Source organism: Equus przewalskii, chromosome 2, assembly GCF_037783145.1.
Source record: "Equus przewalskii isolate Varuska chromosome 2, EquPr2, whole genome shotgun sequence".
NCBI lineage: Eukaryota > Metazoa > Chordata > Mammalia > Perissodactyla > Equidae > Equus > Equus przewalskii.
Window position 1 is genome coordinate 114,169,665 of NC_091832.1, and position 21,181 is coordinate 114,190,845.

At 38.3% G+C, this 21,181-nt stretch overlaps 1 long non-coding RNA gene across 1 annotated transcript in view; it reads left to right on the forward strand.

The window, feature by feature from the left end:
* LOC139081847 (uncharacterized) overlaps positions 1 to 21,181 on the forward strand; it is a 123,930-nt gene that overhangs the window by 8,123 nt on the left and 94,626 nt on the right. Inside the window, exon 2 of the long non-coding RNA XR_011537286.1 lies at positions 20,696 to 20,781. This is a non-coding gene — a long non-coding RNA (uncharacterized lncRNA). The remainder of the gene's footprint in view (positions 1 to 20,695; positions 20,782 to 21,181) is intronic.

Consider the following 21,181-nt stretch of genomic DNA (forward strand, 5'->3'; position numbering starts at 1 on the left):
TGTTCTTTTTTCTCAGGATTGCTTTAGCAATTTGGGGTCTTTTGTTGCCCCATATGAATTTTAGGATTCTTTGTTCTAATTCTGTAAAGAATGTCATTGGGATTCTGATTGGGATGGCGTTGAATCTGTAGATTGCTTTAGGTAGAACGGACATTTTAACTATGTTTATTCTTCCAATCCATGTACATGGAATGTCTTTCCATCTCCTTATGTCGTCATCCAATTCTCTCAGAAAGGCCTTGTAATTTTCATTATATAGGTCCTTCACTTCCTTAGTTAAATTTACCCCAAGGTATTTTATTCTTTTTTGTTGCGATTGTGAATGGTATTGTATTCTTGAGTTCTTTTTCTGTTAGTTCATTACTGGAGTATAGAAATGCTACTGATTTATGCAAATTGATTTTATACCCTGCAACTTTGCTATAGTTGTTGATTACTTCTAACAGTTTTCCAATGGATTCTTTGGGGTTTTCTATATATAAGATCATGTCATCTGCAAACAGCGAGAGTTTCACTTCTTCCCTCCCTATTTGGATTCCTTTTATTCCTTTTTCTTGCCTGATTGCTCTGGCCAGGACCTCCAGTACTATGTTAAATAAGAGTGGTGATAGAGGGCATCCTTGTCTAGTTCCTGTTTTCAGGGGGATGGCATTCAGTTTTTGCCCATTGAGTATGATGTTGGCTATGGGTTTGTCATATATGGCCTTAATTATGTTGAGGTAGTTTCCTTCTATGCCCATTTTGTTCAGAGTTTTTATCATAAATGGCTGTTGGATCTTGTCAAATGCCTTCTCTGCATCTATTGAGATGATCATGTGGTTTTTATTCCTCAGTTTGTTGATGTGGTGTATCACATTGATTGATTTGCGGATGTTGAACCATCCCTGTGTCCCTGGTATGAATCCCACCTGATCCTGATGTATGATTCTTTTGATGAATTGCTGAATTCTGGTGGCCAAAATTTTGTTTAGAATTTTTGCATCTATGTTCATCAGTGATATTGGCCTGTGGTTCTCTTTTTTCGTGGTGTCCTTGTCAGGTTTTGGTATCAGCGTGATGTTGGCCTCATAGAATGTGTTAGGAAGTGTTCCATCTTCCCTAATTTTTTGGAATAGCTTGAAAAGGATAGGTATTAAATCCTCTCTGAAAGTTTGGTAGAATTCCCCAGGAAAGCCATCTGGTCCTGGAGTTTTATTCTTTGGGATGTTTTTGATTGCTGTTTCAATCTCTTTCCTTGTGATTGGTCTGTTCAAATTGTCTGCCTCTTCTTGAGTGAGCTTTGGGAGATTGTAGCAGTCCAAGAATTTATCCATTTCCTCTAGGTTATCCATTCTGTTGGCATATAGTTTTTTGTAGTATTCTCTTATAATCTGTTGTATTTCTGCAGACTCTGTTGTTATTTCTCCTCACTCATTTCTGATTTTGTTTATTTGAGCTTTCTCCCTTCTTTTCTTTGTAAGTCTGGCTAGTGGTTTGCCAATTTTATTTATCTTCTCAAAAAACCAGCTCTTTGTCTCATTGATCCTTTCTACTGCCTTTTTCGTTTCAATTGTATTTATTTCTGCTCTGATTTTTATTATTTCTCTCCTTCTGCTGACTTTGGGCTTCACTTGTTCTTTTTTCTCTAGTTCAGTTAGGTGTGCTTTAAGGTTGCTTATTTGGGATTTTTCTTGTTTGTTAAGATGTGCCTGTATTGCGATAAATTTTCCTCTTAATACAGCTTTTGCTGTATCCCGTATGAGTTGGTATGGCATGCTATCATTTTCATTTGTTTCCAGGTATCTTTTTATTTCTTCTTTAATTTCTTCAATGATCCATTGCTTGTTCAATAGCATATTGTTTAGTCTCCACATCTTTGTGCCTTTCTCAGCTTTTTTCTTGTAATTAATTTCTGGCCTTATAGCATTATGATCTGAGAAGATGCTTGTTATTATTTCATTTTTTTTAAATTTGTAGAGGCTTGCCTTGTTTCCCAACATATGGTCTATCCTAGAGAATGTTCCATGTGCACTTGAGAAGAATGCGTATTCAGCTCTTTCAGGGTGGAGTGATCTATATATGTCTATTAAGTCCAATTGTTTTAGTTTTTCATTTAGCTCCACTATTTCCTTGTTGATTTTCTGTCTGGATGATCTGTCCATTGATGTGAGTGGGGTGTTGAGGTCCCCTACTATTATTGTGCTGTTTTTAACATCTTCCTTTAGGTCTGTTAATAGTTGCTTTATAAATCTTGGTGCTCCTGTGTTGGGTGCATAGATAGTTATAAGCGTTATTTCTTCTTGATGAAGTGTCCCTTTGATCATTATATATTGTCCCTCTGTGTCTCTCTTTACCTGTTTTATTTTGAAATCCATTTTGTCTGATATAAGTTTTCTGACACCTGCTTTCTTTTGTTTGCTATTTGCTTGAAGTATTGTCCTCCACCCCTTCACCCTGAGTCTGTGTTTGTCCTTGGGGCTGAGGTGTGTTTCCTGGAGGCAACAAATTATTGGATTTTGTTCTTCAATCCATTTTGCCACTCTGTGTCTTTTTATTGGAGAGTTTAATCCATTCACATTGAGAGTGATTATTGATGCATGTGGACTTAATGCTGTTAATCTGTCGCTCATTATCTTGTTTTCCTGTGTTTCTTTTCCTGTGTGCTTTAGACTACCCATTTAATACTGCAATTTCTTATGCTGGGTTTCTTAGATTTTTCCTTATTTATGATTTGTGACTCTGTTCTGTACTTTATTTTAGTGTCTACCTTGAAGTTTGTATTTAGAATCTCGTGTATAATATAGTCTATTCTCTGGTGGTCTCTTACCTACTTGACCAATACTGATTTAGACCCTTTGCTCTTCCCCTCCTAAATAATTATTTTCATTTTTTATTCCAACTCGTCTTATTAATTTGTAGTTAGAGTGCTAAGATCGTCCTTGTTTTGGTAGTTTCCTTACCTTTACCCTAATGCTACAATTGAATATTTGCTATCCTGTTCTGGTTCTATCCATCTGTCTCCCTAGTCTGTGGATTGTGTCCCCTTTCTCCCTTTTTTCTTTTTTCAAGTATGAGAGCCTTCTTGAGGATTTCTTGTAAAGGAGGGCTTTTAGTTACAAATTCCCTTAACTTTTGTTTGTCTGGAAAAGATTTAATTTCTCCCTCATATCTGAAGGAAATTCTTGCTGGATAGAGTATTCTTGGCTGAAGGTTTTTATCCTTTAAAGCTTTGAATATATCACTCCATTCTCTCCTAGCTTGTAGGGTTTCTGTAGAGAAATCCGCTGACAGTCTGATAGGGGCTCCTTTAGAGGTTATTCTCTTTTTTTTCCTTACTTCCCTGAGTATTCTCTCCTTATCATTCCTATTTGCCAACTTTACTACTATGTGCCTTGCAGTAGGTCTTTTTACATTGACAAATCTAGGAGATCTAAAACCCTCCTCTACACACATTTCTCCGTTGAGCCCTAGATTTGGGAAGTTCTCTTCAATAATTTCATTAAGCACACTTTTTGCTCCATTTTCCTTTTCCATATTCTTGGGAATTCCTATGATCCTTATCTTCTTACTCCTCATTGAATCCATTATCTCTCAGAGATTTTCCTCATTTTTTTTAATTCTTAGTTCTCTTTCTTCCTCTGTCTGGCGCCATTCAGCCTGTCTGTCCTCGATTATGCTAATTTTCTCCTCTGTGTTGTCTACATGGGCATTCAGGGAATCCATATTCTGTTTTATCTGGTCCATTGTGTTTTTCATCTCAAGTAATTCTGTTTGATTCTTCTTTATGATTTCAATCTCTTTTGCGAGGTAACTCCAGAACTTGGCTTGTTTCTCTATCTTTCTCTCTACCTCATTGAGTTTTTTGATTATAGCTGCTCTGAATTCATTATCACTTAGTTTACCTAATTCCAAGTCCTCAGGACTTAATTCTGTATTTTTATTGTTTTCCTTCTGGTCTGGGGCTTTTATAAATTGCTGGATGGTAGAGGAGCGGTTTTTTCTCATGGTGGTAGAATTCAGTTGCAGTTACAGCCTGTCGCCACTAGATGGGGGTCGAGAGCGGCATGTTAGCTCTCCGCGTTGGGGCAAGATGGCTGCGCCCACTGGCTTTGCTGGGGGGGGGGGAGGGGCTGTTACCCACGCACTGGTCTGGGTTCAGATCAGTTCTGTTCTCTGGTCTCCCAAGGCCCTTGATTTATGGGGTCCCCGCAGACAGAAGCTTTCCCCCCGTCAGCGGGTCTCCACTGAATCAGCGGCAGGAGTCCTGGATGATCCCCTGGTCGTGCGGCCCCTCCCCCGCTCCTTCCCGACCCGCCGCAGCGATCGCAGACTCTAGGGGAGGGAGCGATGTTCTCTCCTACCGTTCTAGCGCCTCCGAAGGTGTAAAGCTAGGTTTATGATCTCTGCCTTCTTGGTATTGTAGGTCTCTAACGAGCTGGCATTATGTTTATTCTCTGAAATTCAGTTCTTCCAATCTTTTGTTGTATTTTGGAGGGGAGAGAATCCCGGGTGAGCTCACCCCGCCATTTTGCTCTGCCCCCCTAGTATCTCTTGGTAGATCTTACATATTTCTTCTTAAACATTCCTAGGTTTGACAGAGACTGCTAGTTGCCCACTAATATCATTCCTCCTCTTTCTCTGCAGTAGAAGCCCTGAATTTTAGCTGGCATGTGGCCATCCAGAATAAGGGTTTCATTTCACAGTCTCCCTTGCAGGTAAGCCTGGCCATGTGACTAGGTTTTGGACAATGGGATATAAGTGGAAGTAGTATGTGCAATTTTAAGGAGTGTTCTTTAGGGAGAAGGCATGTTCTTCTCTTTCCTTTTTCTTGTGGTGAGAGTGGGACACTATGGCTGGAACAGAAAGCTGGAGGGAGCCTGGGACCCTGAGGGATCCGTGGAACTGCTGTTTTCGTCTTGAACTCCTGACCACTGGACTTTTCACATGAAACAATAACCACTTGTGTGTCTAAGCCACTGTTTATTTGGGTTTTATGTTGCATTTACCTGGGCCTAATGCTAGTTTGTATGCTAAGCATTTTAAAAATTATCTCTTATTGGTATTATAAATGAAATATTTTTCTCGTTATATCTTCTAATTGGTTATTATTTCTGTGTATAAAATCTATTGATATACTCACTTTGTGCCTTACTACATGACTGAATTTTCATATTGTCTGTAGTAGTTAGGGAACAAGGATAAGATGCAGAAGAGAGGGGAAGCACTATTTGTGTGAAAGCTTTCGCGCTTGAAAGATATGGACGACAATGTTTATCATAACAATAGTGGAGATGATTTGCATTTGTTAACTGCTGCAGAAGTTTCATAGGAGAAGAATGACAGGCTCAGGTCAGCCAACTACCAATGTAGGGCACATCATGAAAGCCGGAAATCTTCCAGAGCAGCATTTTAAAGCGAGCCTCATCTCCTGCAGCTAGAGAGCCACCTGTGCAGAAACAAGGCCTGAAATTTGATGCTAAGACTGGCAGAGTTCCACGAGACTGAATTCATGCTGAAGTCAAAGATCTGGAATGGGGACATTTCAGTAGATGCTCTTGAAAACCTGAAATCCCCCAGGCCGGCTAAACCACCTCCCCACCCGCCTCGCTGGAGGACAGCAGCCTCCCATTGCGTGGAGGCAAAGGCCTTATCTGAAGTAGAGTTTTTGAAAAAGATGTTTATTCTCTTCAAGACCTTTCACTACTGACCCTTATTTTTTCTAAGTCAGTAGAGCCAGTCCTCAGCATGGTCTTTCCAGGAACATAAAGCTGGGCAGACAGGACTTTGCTTTTCATCTTTTTTCTCCTCTTTCCATCAAACTTTTTGTTACATAAGTTATTTGGTTTTACTTTTGGAATCTAGATTTTAGGTTTTGGAGTCAGGTGTCTAAGGTCTTTGGGATATGGCAAGAGTGTTATACTTGGAGATTGGGAAAGTAAAGAAAGGAGATTACTCGTGTTGGAAGAGCTGTGAGAGATACATCCACAGGCTGGTTGTCTAATGAGGCCCAAAGCACTGTTTGCGGGGAGAAGTTGAGCAAGGATGGTGGAAGGAGAAACAGCTGTGGTGAGAAAGCAGGATACTCGAATGAGTGTTTTTGAAGGTGGAGCAATTGTGGATGGTGACAAGAACTGGGGTACAAATCTGGTTGTGGGTGCCTGAGTTGGAAGTGGAAGAGAAGATTACTTGGAACCAGTAGGCCAGGCAACTGAAGGGCTGGGTTTTGATGGACACTGGGGTCCTTCAGTCAGATGGCAGGATTTTACATGGAGAGGAAGACGGGGCAGGACGACAAAGGCCTTCATTTCATTTGATTATAGTAACAAAACAGCAGCGGAGAGTGTAATAAAATTTCATGAGTCTCAAAGGGTGGGTTTTATATGATGGGGGTGGATGCAGTAACGGTCTAGAAGCAAAGGTACATTTTGTTGAGTTCTGAATCTAGGAGGACAATGGAAGAGAAAATACTTTCTTCCTGTATTCTTTGGGTAGGAAAATATTTTTCTCTCCATCCAGTTAGATAAATCTTATTGATTGAAGAAATTCCTCCAAAATTCTGGCATTATCATCTGTGTCAGTATGAATACATTTCAAATGCGAAGTTGTGAGAGGTCAATTCACCAGGCTGCCAACCTACTGCCATTGTAAATGGAAGTGTAGATAAAATCTTTATTACAAATGTCAGTGCATTATATATCTACATCAGTGGGAAGCTATTTTCAGTTTATATAAATTTTATGATTTTATAATATCCTTCTTCAGCTATTAATGGCTTGAGACAAAGTGATGCCAATGCAACCAGACAATTTAATAAAAAATTTTATAACTATTTTTTTAAACAAATCTGGTTACTCAAAATGACTGATCTGTTAGTTTCAATACTAGTTTTAAAGCAAAATTTTAGGCCTTTCAATGTGTTCCATGACAGCTGTTTTCTTTTATTTGTTTCTATTTTTGCCTGTTATTCCATAGAGAACAATAAACAGAAAATTCTAAAACAGATGGCTACTATTGTATTTTGTCATTTATTTAAAAAATGTGCAACCCAAAACATCTGCCATGATCTGGAACAAGTTCTCAGAAAATGATTTTGACTTGATGTTTGCTGTAGACCCAGTTGGCAATGATAATGGTATACACAGTGACTAGACAACATGAAGGAGAGCATTGTGCTTCTGCAGAAGCATTTGAAGAAATTCCTAAGGTTTTATTTTATTTTTAAATTAAATTCTGCCCTGGGATCAACAGTCTATTACATTTCAATTTAGTCTTTGTGTTTGCATTTGTTTTCTGCCCATCAAATCTCTAAATTTGCCCCCATTTTCCCACCGGATCATCCTTTATTTTACGGGTCTGGTCAGGCTATGAGGCTAAGTTCCCTGTTCTTTCTAAATAGGCCCCAATGTCCTAAAATCTGACATATGACCCTCAGAGAATCAGTAAGTATGTTTAAATATACCTGCATCAAAGTTTACCTAGTAATAAAATGCATGTCTTTTCCTAGGATTTTCATGAGGAATGTTGATATATTCAGACATTTCGTAGGCCATCATTTTATCATTTTGAAGTTTAGAGTTCTCTATTAGTGTTCTAGAAAACATGGAAAGCCTGCGAATCAAGAAGGGTTGACTTGCTCATTCTTCTTAGAAAAAATAAAAATGCTAAAAAGAAGCTATTTAGTTAGGATTTTAGCAAATATGCACCTGTGTCAAATTAATGCAATTCATCTAGCAAATATACATATCATATCATATATGTGCATGTTTTAATATGTTAAATTAATTGATTCTTTTAGCAAATATTTATTGAATTCTTACTGTTTCAGCCACTGCATAGGTGTTAGACGTGAACAAACGAGACAAAATTACATCGAAATGGGAACACAGAGAATAAACAAATAAATTAATATACAAATAGTATAATGTTAGGAAATCCAAATGCTGAGGAGAGAAACATCAGAGTAAGGGAAGAGAGAATAACTAATGGAGAGAGATGGGGGGTATTAGATACATTATTTCTTCATTTCAAAAATATATCTCAAATCTGTGATATTCTCCATATGAAAATTTATATAGATTTTAAAGATCTTTTATCTCTGGCTCTGTGATTGATATAAAAATACTAACACCTTTCCTTTTTTCCCCTCTAATCATTATTATTTGCAATCCTTACCTAGAATTTTACATTTGAAAGTTATGCACTATTTTTTCTTTATGAAACCATCGTGGGTAGGTTAGTAAGGGGAAGAGAAACAATTTCATCTAGTGCATGAGAGGGCATAATGAAAATAGAAATGAAGTTGAATGTTCAGATATTTTGTAAAGGTGTGGCACATAGGTCTGTATGAGACCTGGATTTTAAATTCCATTTTTTATTTATTAATTTTTATTTAAAACATTTGGGTCTCTCTCATTTGCTTCATCTGCAAATGAAGACAACATTTTTAAATTTGAAGACTGATGGTTATATAATAAAACAACTTCAGGAAACTTTCAGTTCTAATAATTTTGATTCTATGAAAAAAATTTATAATTATGTTTTAATAATAATGACATGTTTTGAGACTTGTAAATTTCAAATTTTTCAAATACTACTGTAGCAAATGCTATCTTTGAGCAAATTTCATTCTTTTTGTTTATTTGTTTTATCTGGAACACTTACTGAATTGCTTTAATGGAATTTTCTTCTCATTCCTTTTTAGAGCACATAGTGGACATTTAGAGCACATGTCCTGTATCTGAAATACAATCAAATTTGTCTTGTTACTCTTGATAATTCTAAGTTTCCATGTTCTGGCAAAGAACCATCACCTTTAACATTCTTTACTTCTTTAATTAGCATTAGTCTTTGGATTTTTGGGGGGATGCTTTCCCAGAGAAATAAACTGCTATTATAACCCTAAAACAAAAGAAAGGGGAGCAGGACAACATGTCTTCCTCTTTTTGAACCCCTTGTCTTCTAGTGACTGCTTCCTTCACAGTGCTCACAAACCACCCGCTGATGGTCGGTTTCAAACATACAACCAGGATCCATACAAAGCTTGCCAGTCTTCTATTCATATTTCCTATTTTCTTCTGTTTTTTAAAATTGAGACAAGGCATATCTCAATCTCTAGTGTTCAGTGATAGACCTGTGACAGTCACGTGTTGCTTAACAGTGAGAAATGCACAGTTAGGTGATTTCCTCATTGTGCGAGCATCATAGAGTGTCCTTACATAAACCTAGATGGTGTAGCCTACTATACACCTAGGCTAAATGGAACTAATCTTATGGGATTACCATCGTATATGCGGTCCATGGTTGACTGAAATGTTGTTATGTGATCCGTGATTGTACAATCTTATTTGCAAGCTATTTCAGTATCCTGGGTTGTAATATATGGGAGTCAAAAGTTGAGAAAACAATTAGGCCTGGCCAAGAATTCCCTGTTGTCTGCTCATCTGCATTGTTGAAAGGGGGCATATTCTAGAGAAGAGGGATATGTTTATACCCTGAGTATTGGAGTTTTCCCAAAGACAAATAATCCATCACTCTCTTTGACCTACATCCCTTACATGTGTTCAATATAATTGCAAATAGCTCTTCTATCTTGCAAGATTGGGGAATGTGTGCACAATAGTATTTTAGCCATTACTTAGGCTTGTCTTTGCTAATGTCAATTGTCAATGGGCCCAAAGGCCAGGAAACCAAGAATACAGAGATGATATATACTAATTCTACATTCATGAAGCTTCTTTTGTTTACTTCCTTAAGGAGTACACATGAAAGATAGTTCCCAGCTGAGGCAGTTCTGAACTATAAATGTGGTCTCTTGAAGAACCTCCCACAGCCCTATCCTACCTTAAATTCATGGTCTAATTGAGTTTCTGCACATTCAGTATCAATGCCCTGCTTTGTAAGGTAGTATTGTGGAAAATTTGGTACAAATTTCTTGTTTGTTGATTTATTTTATTACCACATAGGACAGAATATATTTGTTTGTATACCACCTTTGTTAGAGTTAAAATTTCTCTAATTTTCCTGTAAAGTTAATGATTCAATGTTGTCACACTAATACAAATCAATAATCTGCCTAGCACCAATGGAATGCTTTAACAAATTATTTATGATTAGAATAAGCATCAGCATAGTAAAGTTGTCATCTCTCATTTTACCAGAATGCCTTCATTTCAGTCTGTTTTTGAGGTAACGCAGTGGCCTTTTGCAGTGATTAATTTGGGCCATTAATGACAAGTCCAAGTAGGCTTACTTCATCCATCTTCCCTTCCTCCAGGCAAAAAAGCCATTGCAAATAAACATCACGTCTGAGTGATTTTTGGCAGAAGGAACTCCGAGGAGGCTCCTGACCTGTTATATACTTGTCCCTTCGTCTACATGACAGGAATGACTCAGCTCCAAGTGGGGCCTCTGGGACACTGAATTTAGCATGTCCAAAAACCTAACTGCGAGATAACCTTTTTGGGGCAACGACTTGACACTTTGAAATTTTGGTACGGTTTCAGAGGTCCCTAAGGCCATCTGGGGAGAGTGAAGAATGCCATATAGAAACGTGAAGACTTCCTATAAAACCACACACGGATACTTGCAGGGGTGTATTTCTGCATGATGTCTCTATATCTTGACCTGCAACTGACAAAAATGGCAGGAGAAATTGCGCCGATAGGATCCCATTTTTCTGATGACAGTGTTGTTTTCAAGTCTTCCTTTTCCTGGCTGTGACAAAAAATGATTTTTTTTAAGTTTCTATTTCAAAGCGGATGTGGATATAAGTGGCAGCTGGGTTGGCATCACGTTGGCAGGCAGCTTCTCCAGTGCACTGAATGCTCACTGTCCTTGCTTTTCATTTGATTCTCTTGGGGATTCTGTTCTTGTCTCCGCACGAGGGTATTAATTATCCTCCGCCAGTACCTCCTGGGCTTCTCAAAGCAAAAATACCCAAAGCAAGGTTTTGAGTAATTTAAGCAACTCCCTCAAGGATTGGAAATCCAGTGACTTTATTAGCATGAGTCAAATCATTGGAACAATTCTGTGCATGTCTGCTGTACTTTGGAGGGGTAAACTTTTTTCCCCTAAGCCTTCTGGCAATTGTCATTATTATATAAAAGAATAAATTTTTTTTCTTTTTTAATTCAATCAGCTTGTTCTTAGATATTCACGCAAGGTTGGGACCAAACTTGAAATTTGGGCTAGAAGTTGTGAGATGAAGTTAACCTGTGAAAAGTTGATGGTGACATTCTTGCTGCATTTAAATGTGATGAAACAACTACAAAGGAAGGCAAGGTTCTGGATTGACTTTGGTGCAACATTTCTGAAGCTCTCCCTCTGTCTCCTTCATTTTCTGAAATCCAAAAAAGATCACTCCCAAGCAGCTTCTAAATGGCTCACTACCTTAAATTCACACTTCAATCTCTGCCATCCATTTTGCCAGTCTCTCTCTAAAGTGACGCTTTGACCAGGTCACTCAGCTGTTGAGTGTCCACTACCTGGAGAATCGAATGCACAGCCTGACGCTCAGGGCTGTCTATAATCTGGGCCTATCAAACTGTGATATCTGGTTAATTGCCTTTTCAAGTCTAGTGGGAACTCTTCAGCAATAATTTTATCACTTGCCTCCACAGCATAGGATTTTATTAGATCAGTTATATCACTGTGGGATATATACCTATAAATGTAAAAAACATAAAACTCAATATTTAACTTTTTTAAGTATACCAAAGTCTTGTTCATGAAACTGCATCAACTAGATCCTGGCTCAGTGAAGCCCTATGGCCAAGAATTCCACTCCTTAGGTGTGTGTCCAATGAAGTTGAATGCATATGCCTCCAAAAGGAATGTATAAGAATATTCAAAGCAGCATTATTTGTAATGGTGCAAAGCCAAGGTAGTCTCTTATAGCTGTAGATAGAATTTATAGACTATAAGTTGCTCATAAAAGCAATTGTCCTCAATTGTAAATGTCCATTAATAGCAAAGTGGATATAAATATACCTTAGAATATTTATAAAATGGATTATTACACAGCAATAAAAATAATTAAGTTACTGCTACATGCAAGAACATGAACACATTTTACAAACATAACATTGAGTAAAAGAAGACAGAAATTTAAAAAAAAACCCTACTATATGATTTAATTTGTATAAAGCTAAAAAATGGGGAATGATGTAAGTCAAGATAGCGGGTACCTTTGAGTAAGGAGGAGAAGTGACTGGAAGGTAGTGAGATGGAGACTTCTGGGTTGCTGGTGGTGTAGATCTAGTTTATTGCCCTGGATAATGGTTGCATGGTATGTTCATTTTTTAGTGTCACCAAACTATTCATTTATGTACATCTTTCTGAATCTAGGCTATTTTTTAAATGAAAAGTTTATTAACAAAAACTACTTACAAAAAACTCTTGATTTCTATTTTTGGGAATCAGGTTTTGGTCAGGATATCAAAGATGAACTAGAGTGATTTAAAAAACATGTTTCAGTCTTAGTCATAACAAGAGCAGAGGGAGACTATAAAAGCGGAAAATAAGGAAATAAGACCGACTAAATTAAAAGAACAGAGGTATTTCCGTAGGAGAAAGCCATGATTCTCAAAGACACATGGGACAGAAAAGAAGGGAAAATAGGATATTAAAATCCACTATAAAGTGAAAAAGAGAGAGAGAATAGAAGAAATATATCCAGGATTAAGCTCTCTAAAAGAGGGCCCTGGAAAAGTCAGAGAATGGGCAAATTTTAGTTGTTACTGATTAGAAAGTATGAATTTGTCCCAAGGAAATTTATCAGAAGAATAGGACGAAGATCGTGGAGAGCAGACTGGGATGACTTTCCAGCAGAAAGATGAAGGAGAGTAATAAAAGGTGATCTCTTAAATTTGCACACACCCTTCCTACACTCTGTATTCTCCATAAACGTAGTTACGTTATGTTCAACTCAGAGAGATCACTATACCACGTGATCCGAGATTTGAAAGAAGGTAACTTGAAGGATCAATGTAAAATTCTCAAAGAATATCCAGATGAGTTTCAAGATAATGGCAGGTGACTGCAGGGACAAGGCTGTGCCCTGTGGGAACATGCCTGAAAATTGTGGACTCTACGGGGAGGCAGAGCATGATGAGGTTTTTCTGCCAGCAGCCTGGTAGGATAAGAATAGATTCAAGTTGAGTTAGATCTTGCTTGGACGGGAGAATAAGCCTGAGTGGAATTATCTGGCTCCAAAGTGATGATGGATAAAAATGAAGTGAACAGATACTTTGGGAAGACAGAAAATTCATTGATTACATAACTGTCCACAGGATGAAATCTAAAGTACTGTATTAGAAAAACAATGCATTCACCACGATGCAAAGGGAGTTAGGAGAAAAAGCTCTCAAGACCAACAGACAGCATTTCCTTATATGAGGAAGGTCAGGAAAGACTCTTAGCAAAGAAGATGGAATTGCTGCAAACTCAGCTGAAAGGTACAATAGTGGTTTTCAGTGGTGGCTGCGTATTAGAGTCACTGGAGGAATTAAAAGATACCGAGGCCTTGACCTCACCACAAACCAGTTTAACCAGAGTGTCTGGTGGCAGAGTCTTGGCAATGGGCCATTTGCGATGCTGATTGTAATGTGCACCAGGTGGAGAACCGCTAGAGCAGATCAGGAGAGGATAATGCCTAATTAAGACTCAACTTAGGGGCAAATGGGAATTGTTTCCTTCCTCATTAGGCACTAGGGGTCCCAGACTTCAGAGACATCAGTAGAAGTTTCAGATAAGGATTCTACTGAATGGCTATTTTCCAGGCAGAAAACAAAAAGGATATAGGGGAGGAACTTTCCCTAGGAGGGAGGTTTCATAAGCAGAAGAAATTTCACAGCAAGAGGTGGTGGCACCAGCACGCAAGAGCATGTGACAGCTCTATCGTGAGACATAGGCCATGCTCAATTGCAACAGTAGGAAGATGACAACACAGGCTCAGAGGGAAATTAGGAAGTTCTCAGTAAGCTAGATGTGGGGGAAAGGTAGACACTCTTCAAATAAGGCTTGCTGCCTGGGTCCACTACCACTGCATGTTTCTGTGTGAGAAGACAAGACTTTCTCAAATGCCAGGATCTGAGAGAGGCGACAATATGCACAGGTGAATTTTCTCATAGAAATAAACATACTTCGCCTGTAAAAGGGAAGTTTCTTTCAATGGAAGTTCATAGGTCATGGCTTTTTATAGTGGACAGCACAGACTGATGTCTGGGTGAGGCTGAAACCAAGGAGCTTGGGGTTTAGGAGCTACAACAGCTTCCGCTTGAGAAGAGTCCCTCCGTGGGTAGCCAGCCCAGCTGCTCTTAGAGCAAGAAGGTAAAACGAATGTTCAGAGATGAGGTTGAGGACAGAGAAGATGTTGCTGATGAAAAACAGGAGTTTTAGGGGACACTTATGAAAATTTAGCATTGGCGCTAAATGACTGGCAATTTAAAGGAGCTAATTCTTATAGTGTAGAAGTGTCCAGTGCATGGCAGGACTTCTAGCATCTCTGGATCCTGTGCTGAATGCCAGTGGCACCTCAGCTGAGACCCACTGGGAAGTCAGTTAGGACTAAGAGCTTGAGTCAGATTAGGGAATCTGTACAGCTGTAAGGGGGTAGGTCTTGGAATACAGACTGCCTAAAGAATGTACATTGGCTTGGGCTTTCAGTGATGGCACTAAATTAACCAGGGGTATAGGACATGATGGCATTAGTCTTAAAGGTCTCTCAGGAAGAGGTAGATGGTTAGTTCTAATTATATTCTCCTTTGGGGATGGTTTCTTAAGCAATTTGCGTTGGTGATGCAGTGAGCTTTATGGGATGGGAGAGTACGGGGTGGGACCATGTGGAGCTCTGAGTACCTTATAATTGTGTTGGTAGTGCTGAGGCAAGGAATCAATGTCCCTTGCGGAACACTTGGAGCTCTGTGGTTCCTCCTCCCAACCGAGTCTTATGTAGACAATTTCACGGCTAGGAATGTGCCTTAGATCCTGTGAGAGGGAGTTGTGGCCAGTGGAGGCCCCTTGTTACCAGGAGGAAATCTAAGTCTAATTCCTTATATCAACCACATAAGTAGAAAACTATGTGAGTACAGCAATGAATGTCAAAAAAGACATTTAATAAAACCAAGCAAGTATTTCTTATCTAAAACTCTAAGTAAAAGAAGAGGAGGGCAGGTTAATTTGTACCCAACAGTAAATGACAAAATAAATGGTACAATATTAAGCTATTTCCATAAAAATCAGAAAGAATATTGGGATACCTACTTTCATCCCTATGTAGACATTTTTGAGAGACTTTAACTAACGTAATAAGAAAAGAAAACATCAATGCAGATATTAGATTTATCTCTATTTCAGATGACAAAACCCAAAGGATTTTCTTAAAACTATGAAAATTAACAAGAAAATTTGGCAGATAGATTAAAAAAAAGATCAATATACAAAAACCCATAGAAATTCTTTGAATTGGAAAGAATGCTTTAAAACAGAAACAGAAAAATATCTCATTTGAAGTAGTGATCAAATAAGTTTAACAAGCAAGGTATTTCCTACACAAAAAAATTATAAAACGTTACTGGAGGACACCATAGAAAGTCTAAACAAATATGGAGGCACAATACGTTTCCCAGGGGAAAGAGCTAATATTTAAAAAATGTTAACTTTTGTAAATATTTCAATCAGAATTCCGGGGGAGTGGAATTCTCATTTACTGGGATGAGATAAAATTAAGTCAAATTTCATGTGAAAGTATTATTGAGAATAGCTATGTCAATTTGAAAAAGAAAAGCCTAGAGTACTTGATTTACCAAGTATTAATTGCTACCACAATTCTGTCATTTGACTATTTGCTCAAAGTAGTTTAATTACTTTAAGTAGCAGCCCCAAATTTTAGTGGCTGAACACGATTAGTTCATACTCTTGTAACAGGCTGTGGGGGCCAGAGGCTCCTTTCCAGCGGTCAGGTCAGTCAGGGATATGCTGTATCAATCAGGAGACAGAAATTACATCAGTAATTTGAAGATGGAAAATTTAGTGTGGAGATTTATTAACTTGGGTGATTAATTACTAAGGCATAGAGAGAACTCTAAAGAATACAGGAATGGGGGTACAGGGAACAGTCTCTACCTCTGGGGCTGGGGCAGAGCACCGAGAGAGGAATAGAGGTGGAAGCGCATCCCCGCCCCCACCCAAGGCTGCGAGTCAGAGCTCTCTGGAGAGGGTGTGGCTGTGGCCCTCTGGAAGGTGGGAGGGTTTGCTGAGGTGCCACAGCTGGGGCTGGCAAGCAAGAAACTGCCAGCTGTGCTGGTGAGACTCACTTAGATGCTGCCCGCTGGAGAGCCAGGGAAACTTGCTGGAGGATGAGTGCCTCTAGGAGTCCGGGCTGCTGTTTGCTGCCACATTCTGCTAGAATCAATAGGAAAAATGGCCCCAGAACTAGGATGAGAAGCCCCTTCCTCTAGGAGTCTCCCTCTAAGACCTTCTGCTGAGTAGCCTGACCTTGTGCCACCTGGAACGGGAGACGTGTTTGTTTATAGGATCTGGCTCCAGCGTAACAAAGCAGGGCAAGGAAGAGTGGGTTTGGCACTGAGAGGCAATACACTGATAAACCAGCACACCTGTGTTCCTCCTATCTTGCGGTCTTTCCTTCCTTCGGAAAGTCTTCATTCATCCAGCAATTGGCAAAAAGATGGAGAAGTCTCACTTTTCCTAAACTTCCTTGGTGAGTAGTCACTAACAGTGTGGCCTCACCAAATGCAAGAGGAATGAGAAATGTCTTCTAGTTGTGCACCAGGAAGACGAGAAAAACAGATAGTGATGAGAAGTTGTCATCTCTACCACAGCCTGTAATCAAAACGACGTGTTACTGGCCTAGGAAAAGATAACTAAACCAGGCAAGTAGAATAAAGAATAGATCAATGCATATTAGATAGATCAATTTCAAAATTAAAAATAAATATATTCATTGGCTCTTTGAAAATCTAGTTTGTAATAAGAAATAAAAGCTCCATTATGTAAAGATCTCTATACAAGTCTATTTATTGCAGAATGTTTTTGTAGTGGTTTGCAAACCCATATAGAAGTGAAAAAAAGCCCATGAATGTCCAGGTGGAATCAATTATGGTCTATCAGAGAATATAATTCTATAATTTAAAATGAATTAGATCAACATTTATGAACTGGAGGAACGTCTATAATATGTTAAGTGAGAAATACAACCAGTTTGGTATAATGCCATTTTTGTAAAAACAAACATTTAAGAATTCTATGTAATGGTAACATTGATTACCTGGGTGGGGGCTGGAAGGAGAAAGGGAAATCGTAAACTCTTTCTTCATGCATCTTAGCTTGTTTCATTGGATACCATTAGCATGAATTTCTTTTCTAAGATGAAATAATAAAATGTGAAGTGAATGAGTCAACTTTTATCAACGTTACAAATTCAAATAAACAAATGTCTTAGGGGGGAAATCCCGTGAACAACCAGCTGCCTCTTCTGAAATGTTGACAGCCACAAAATTGAACCAGTTGCTTGGCTTGGCTATACTTTGTCTTACAACACCTCTCCACCTGCCTATCTTTGAACACTTGCAAGAGAGAACTGCTCTTAACAGTTGGATGGCATTGCAGACATAGTACCATTCGGGTGATAACTGTTTTTAGCTGAAAGAATGTGTCGGTATATTTATACCAAAGGTGTGGGAAAGCAGTTTGGGTGTAATGATAGTGTAAGTTTCTATGTATCTAGTGTGTAATATTCATATTATGCTAATATTTAGTAATTATATATACATATATAGTCTATATATGCTTATATATATAACATAAAATATTTGACACACAAAAAGAAGTAGAAAGATTCATTAAAAATACAAAAGGTAGTATGTTTGCCTGGAATGATCCAGTGCTTCTGATACCTTTCCTCTGATATAATCCTAAACAGAATCAACACGGAAACATAGGCATGGAGAGAAACTCAGCATAAAGGACCCCCTTCCTGTATGAAATTTCTTTGAAATTTCATGTTTTCTCTATTTAAATATTTATGTAAATTTTGCATTCTACTTCATATTATATTCGAGTTCACTTTATAAATTTAAAGTTTTAAATTATATGCAAGCTAAATTACTTAACTCATCTCTGACTCCACCCATACCCCTCTCCCCTAACCGATTAGATGTTCCAGGAAAATGCACAATGTTTATCTTGTGGCTTTAAATAGCCTGGAAGAAAAATTGGGTACCTCTGAGGGCAAATGAATCTCACCTATAAAGAGAGAAATACCTGATGCGAGGAGCCAGCAAATGATCAAAGAAAGGATGGGATAGTCTGCAGCCTCACTCTCACTGTATTCCTGGAGATGTGCCTTAAGAGACACGAGCCAACTTTCTCCTGGGTCAGTTGGGCCGGATGCTTACCAATCTCCTTTCCTCTTGCAGGCAAACAGGACTGTGTTAGCAGCTTCCCTTGCATGTAGATTGGAACCGGGGGGATCAGGTTCTGGCCAGTGAAATGTTTATGGAAGTGTTAAATTCCGTTTCCAAGCCTGCCCACAAGACGTACTGCAGGATTTTCCTTACTCTCAACATTTTTGCTGGTTAAATGCAGAGCAGCCAGTGAACAGCGGTGCAATGAGATAAAGGAACCAGAATTCTGAATAACCATGTAGGAGGATGCCAAGTGAACACCTTGTCTTGTGTTAAGCCACTGAGATTACCCTGACTAATACACATAGACATATTACCTTATAGCAATCTTTATAGCAGTCCTAAAAGGATAGACTTTTATAGGTGAAGAAACTAAGAGTTAAGGACTTGTTCAATTTTCCAGCGCTAAGTGGTAGAACTAGAATTTGAACTTAGTTCTTTCTGATCCTTAGTAACCACCACACTAAAATGGGCTACCTGTGGCCTTTCAAGTGAGCAAGGACTCTTTTTAGTTTTAAATTTGTGATTAGTAACACTCATTGGGGAACTTGGTTAGTGTACTGGAATCACCTGTTAAAAGTGTGGTGCTAACCTACAGGAGTAAACGAATTTTCTTATCCTACTCGCATATGTTGATTAAAACTATCTTCTGGGTAAAATAAGTTAGATTTTTAAAATTGATTTTGTTTTATTGTGGTAAAATATACATAGCATAGAATTTACCATTTTACCCTTTTTAAGTGTACAATGCAGTGGCATTAAGTACATTCACATTGTGTTTGCCACCACCACCCCCATCCATCTGCAGAATATTTTTCATCTTCCCAAACTGAAACTCCCTCCCCATTAAACAATAACTCTCCATTGCCCCTCCCTCCCACCTGCTGGCAACAATCATTCTGCTTTCTGTCTCTATAAATTTGACTATTCTAGGTACTTCATCTATGTAGTATCATAAAATATGTGTCCTTTTTGGCTGGTTTATTTCACTTATAATGTTTTCAAGGTTTATCCATATTGTAGCGTATGTCAGAATTTCCTTCCTTTTCAAGGTTGAATAATATTCCATTGTATGCATATGTCACATTTTGTTTATCCATTCATCCATCAATTGACACTTGTGTTGTTTTCAACCATTTGGCGATTGTGAATACTGCTGCTATGAACATGGGTATACAAATACCTGTTCAAGTAGCTGCTTTCAATTCTTTTGAGTATATACCCGGAAGTGGAATTGCTGGATCATATGGTAGTTCTATTTTTAATTTTTTGAGGAACCACCATACTGTTTTCCATAGCAGCTGCACCATTTTACATTCCCACCAGCAGTGCACAAGGGTTTCAATTTCTCTACTTCCTTGCCAACACTTGCTACTTTTTTGTTTTTGGATAATAGCCATCCTAAGGAGGGAAATGGTGTCTCATTGTGGTTTTGATTTGGATTTTCCTAATGAGTAGTGATGTTGAACAAATTTTCTTGTGCTTATCGATTATTTGCGTATCATCTTTGGAGAAATGTCTGTTCAAGTTCTTTGCCCATATTTAAAGTGGGTTTTGTTTTTTGTTGTTAAGTTATAAGAGTTCATTATAAATTCTAGATATTAACTTCTTATCAGATATATGATTTGTGAATATTTTCTTCCATTCAGCATGATGTCTTTTCACTCTGTTGAAAGTGTCTTTTTATGAACAAAAGTTTTTAATTTTGATGAAGTCCAGTTTATCTTTGTTGCCTGTGCTTGGCGTCATATTCAAGAAATCATTGCCAGATCCAATATCATGAAACTTTTCCCCTGTTTTCTTTAAGAGTTTTATGGTTTCATGTTTTATGTTAAGGTCTTTGATCCATTTTGAGTTAAATTTTATATGTAGTGTAAGGTAAGGGTCCAACCTCATTCTTTTGCCTATGGGTATCCTATTTTCCCAGCACCGTTTGTTGAAAATTGTCCTTTCCCCATTGAATGGTCTTGACATCCTTGTCAAAAATCATTTGACCATATATGCAAGGGTTTATTTCTGGGCTCTCTATTCTATTCATTAATCTATACGTTTGTCTTTACGCCAGCACCACACTGTTTTGATTACTGTAGGTTTGTAGTGAGTTTTGAAATCAAGAAGTGTGAGACTTTCAATTTAGTTCTTCTTTTCCAAGATTGTTTTGGCTATTTGGGGTCCCTTGAGATTTCACATGAATAAGTTCAATTTTAACAGCTGTAAATTTGGATCTAATCTAGATGTTCTAAACATTAGAACTGACTGAGAAAAAAATCTTGATTTTTTTGTTTGATTTTCAGTTATTAAGCTGCGGGAAAACACCTGCAGGTGTAAACCATGTCAAGTGTTTAGAACAGTGCCTGCACACAAGCCATGACCGAAAAATGTGAGTTGTTGTTGCTATTACTCTTATATACTGTTTGTTGTGTAGCTAACTGCTTTTGCTTTTTTTAATGGGCCTCTGTTTCACTGCCAATTGATAGTGATTTCTAAAGGATAGGAGCTGGCATGCCTTCCCTAACAGGTCAGGGCTTAAGGAGCCAATTACTCTCACTTTAATCCCTCCTTGAAGGAATGACTTTTACATTAATTGCTTAATATGAAATGTTAATTTGCTTCTTGTATTGGTTTTCTCTTGTACTGTTTCTGTGTAACAAATTACGACAAACTCAGCGCTGAAAGCAACACATATATGTTACCTCACAGTTTCTGTGGATTAGGAGTCTGGGTTAGGAGCTTGGGTCCTCTGCTCAGGGTCTTACAAGGCTGCACTCAGGGTTTTGGCC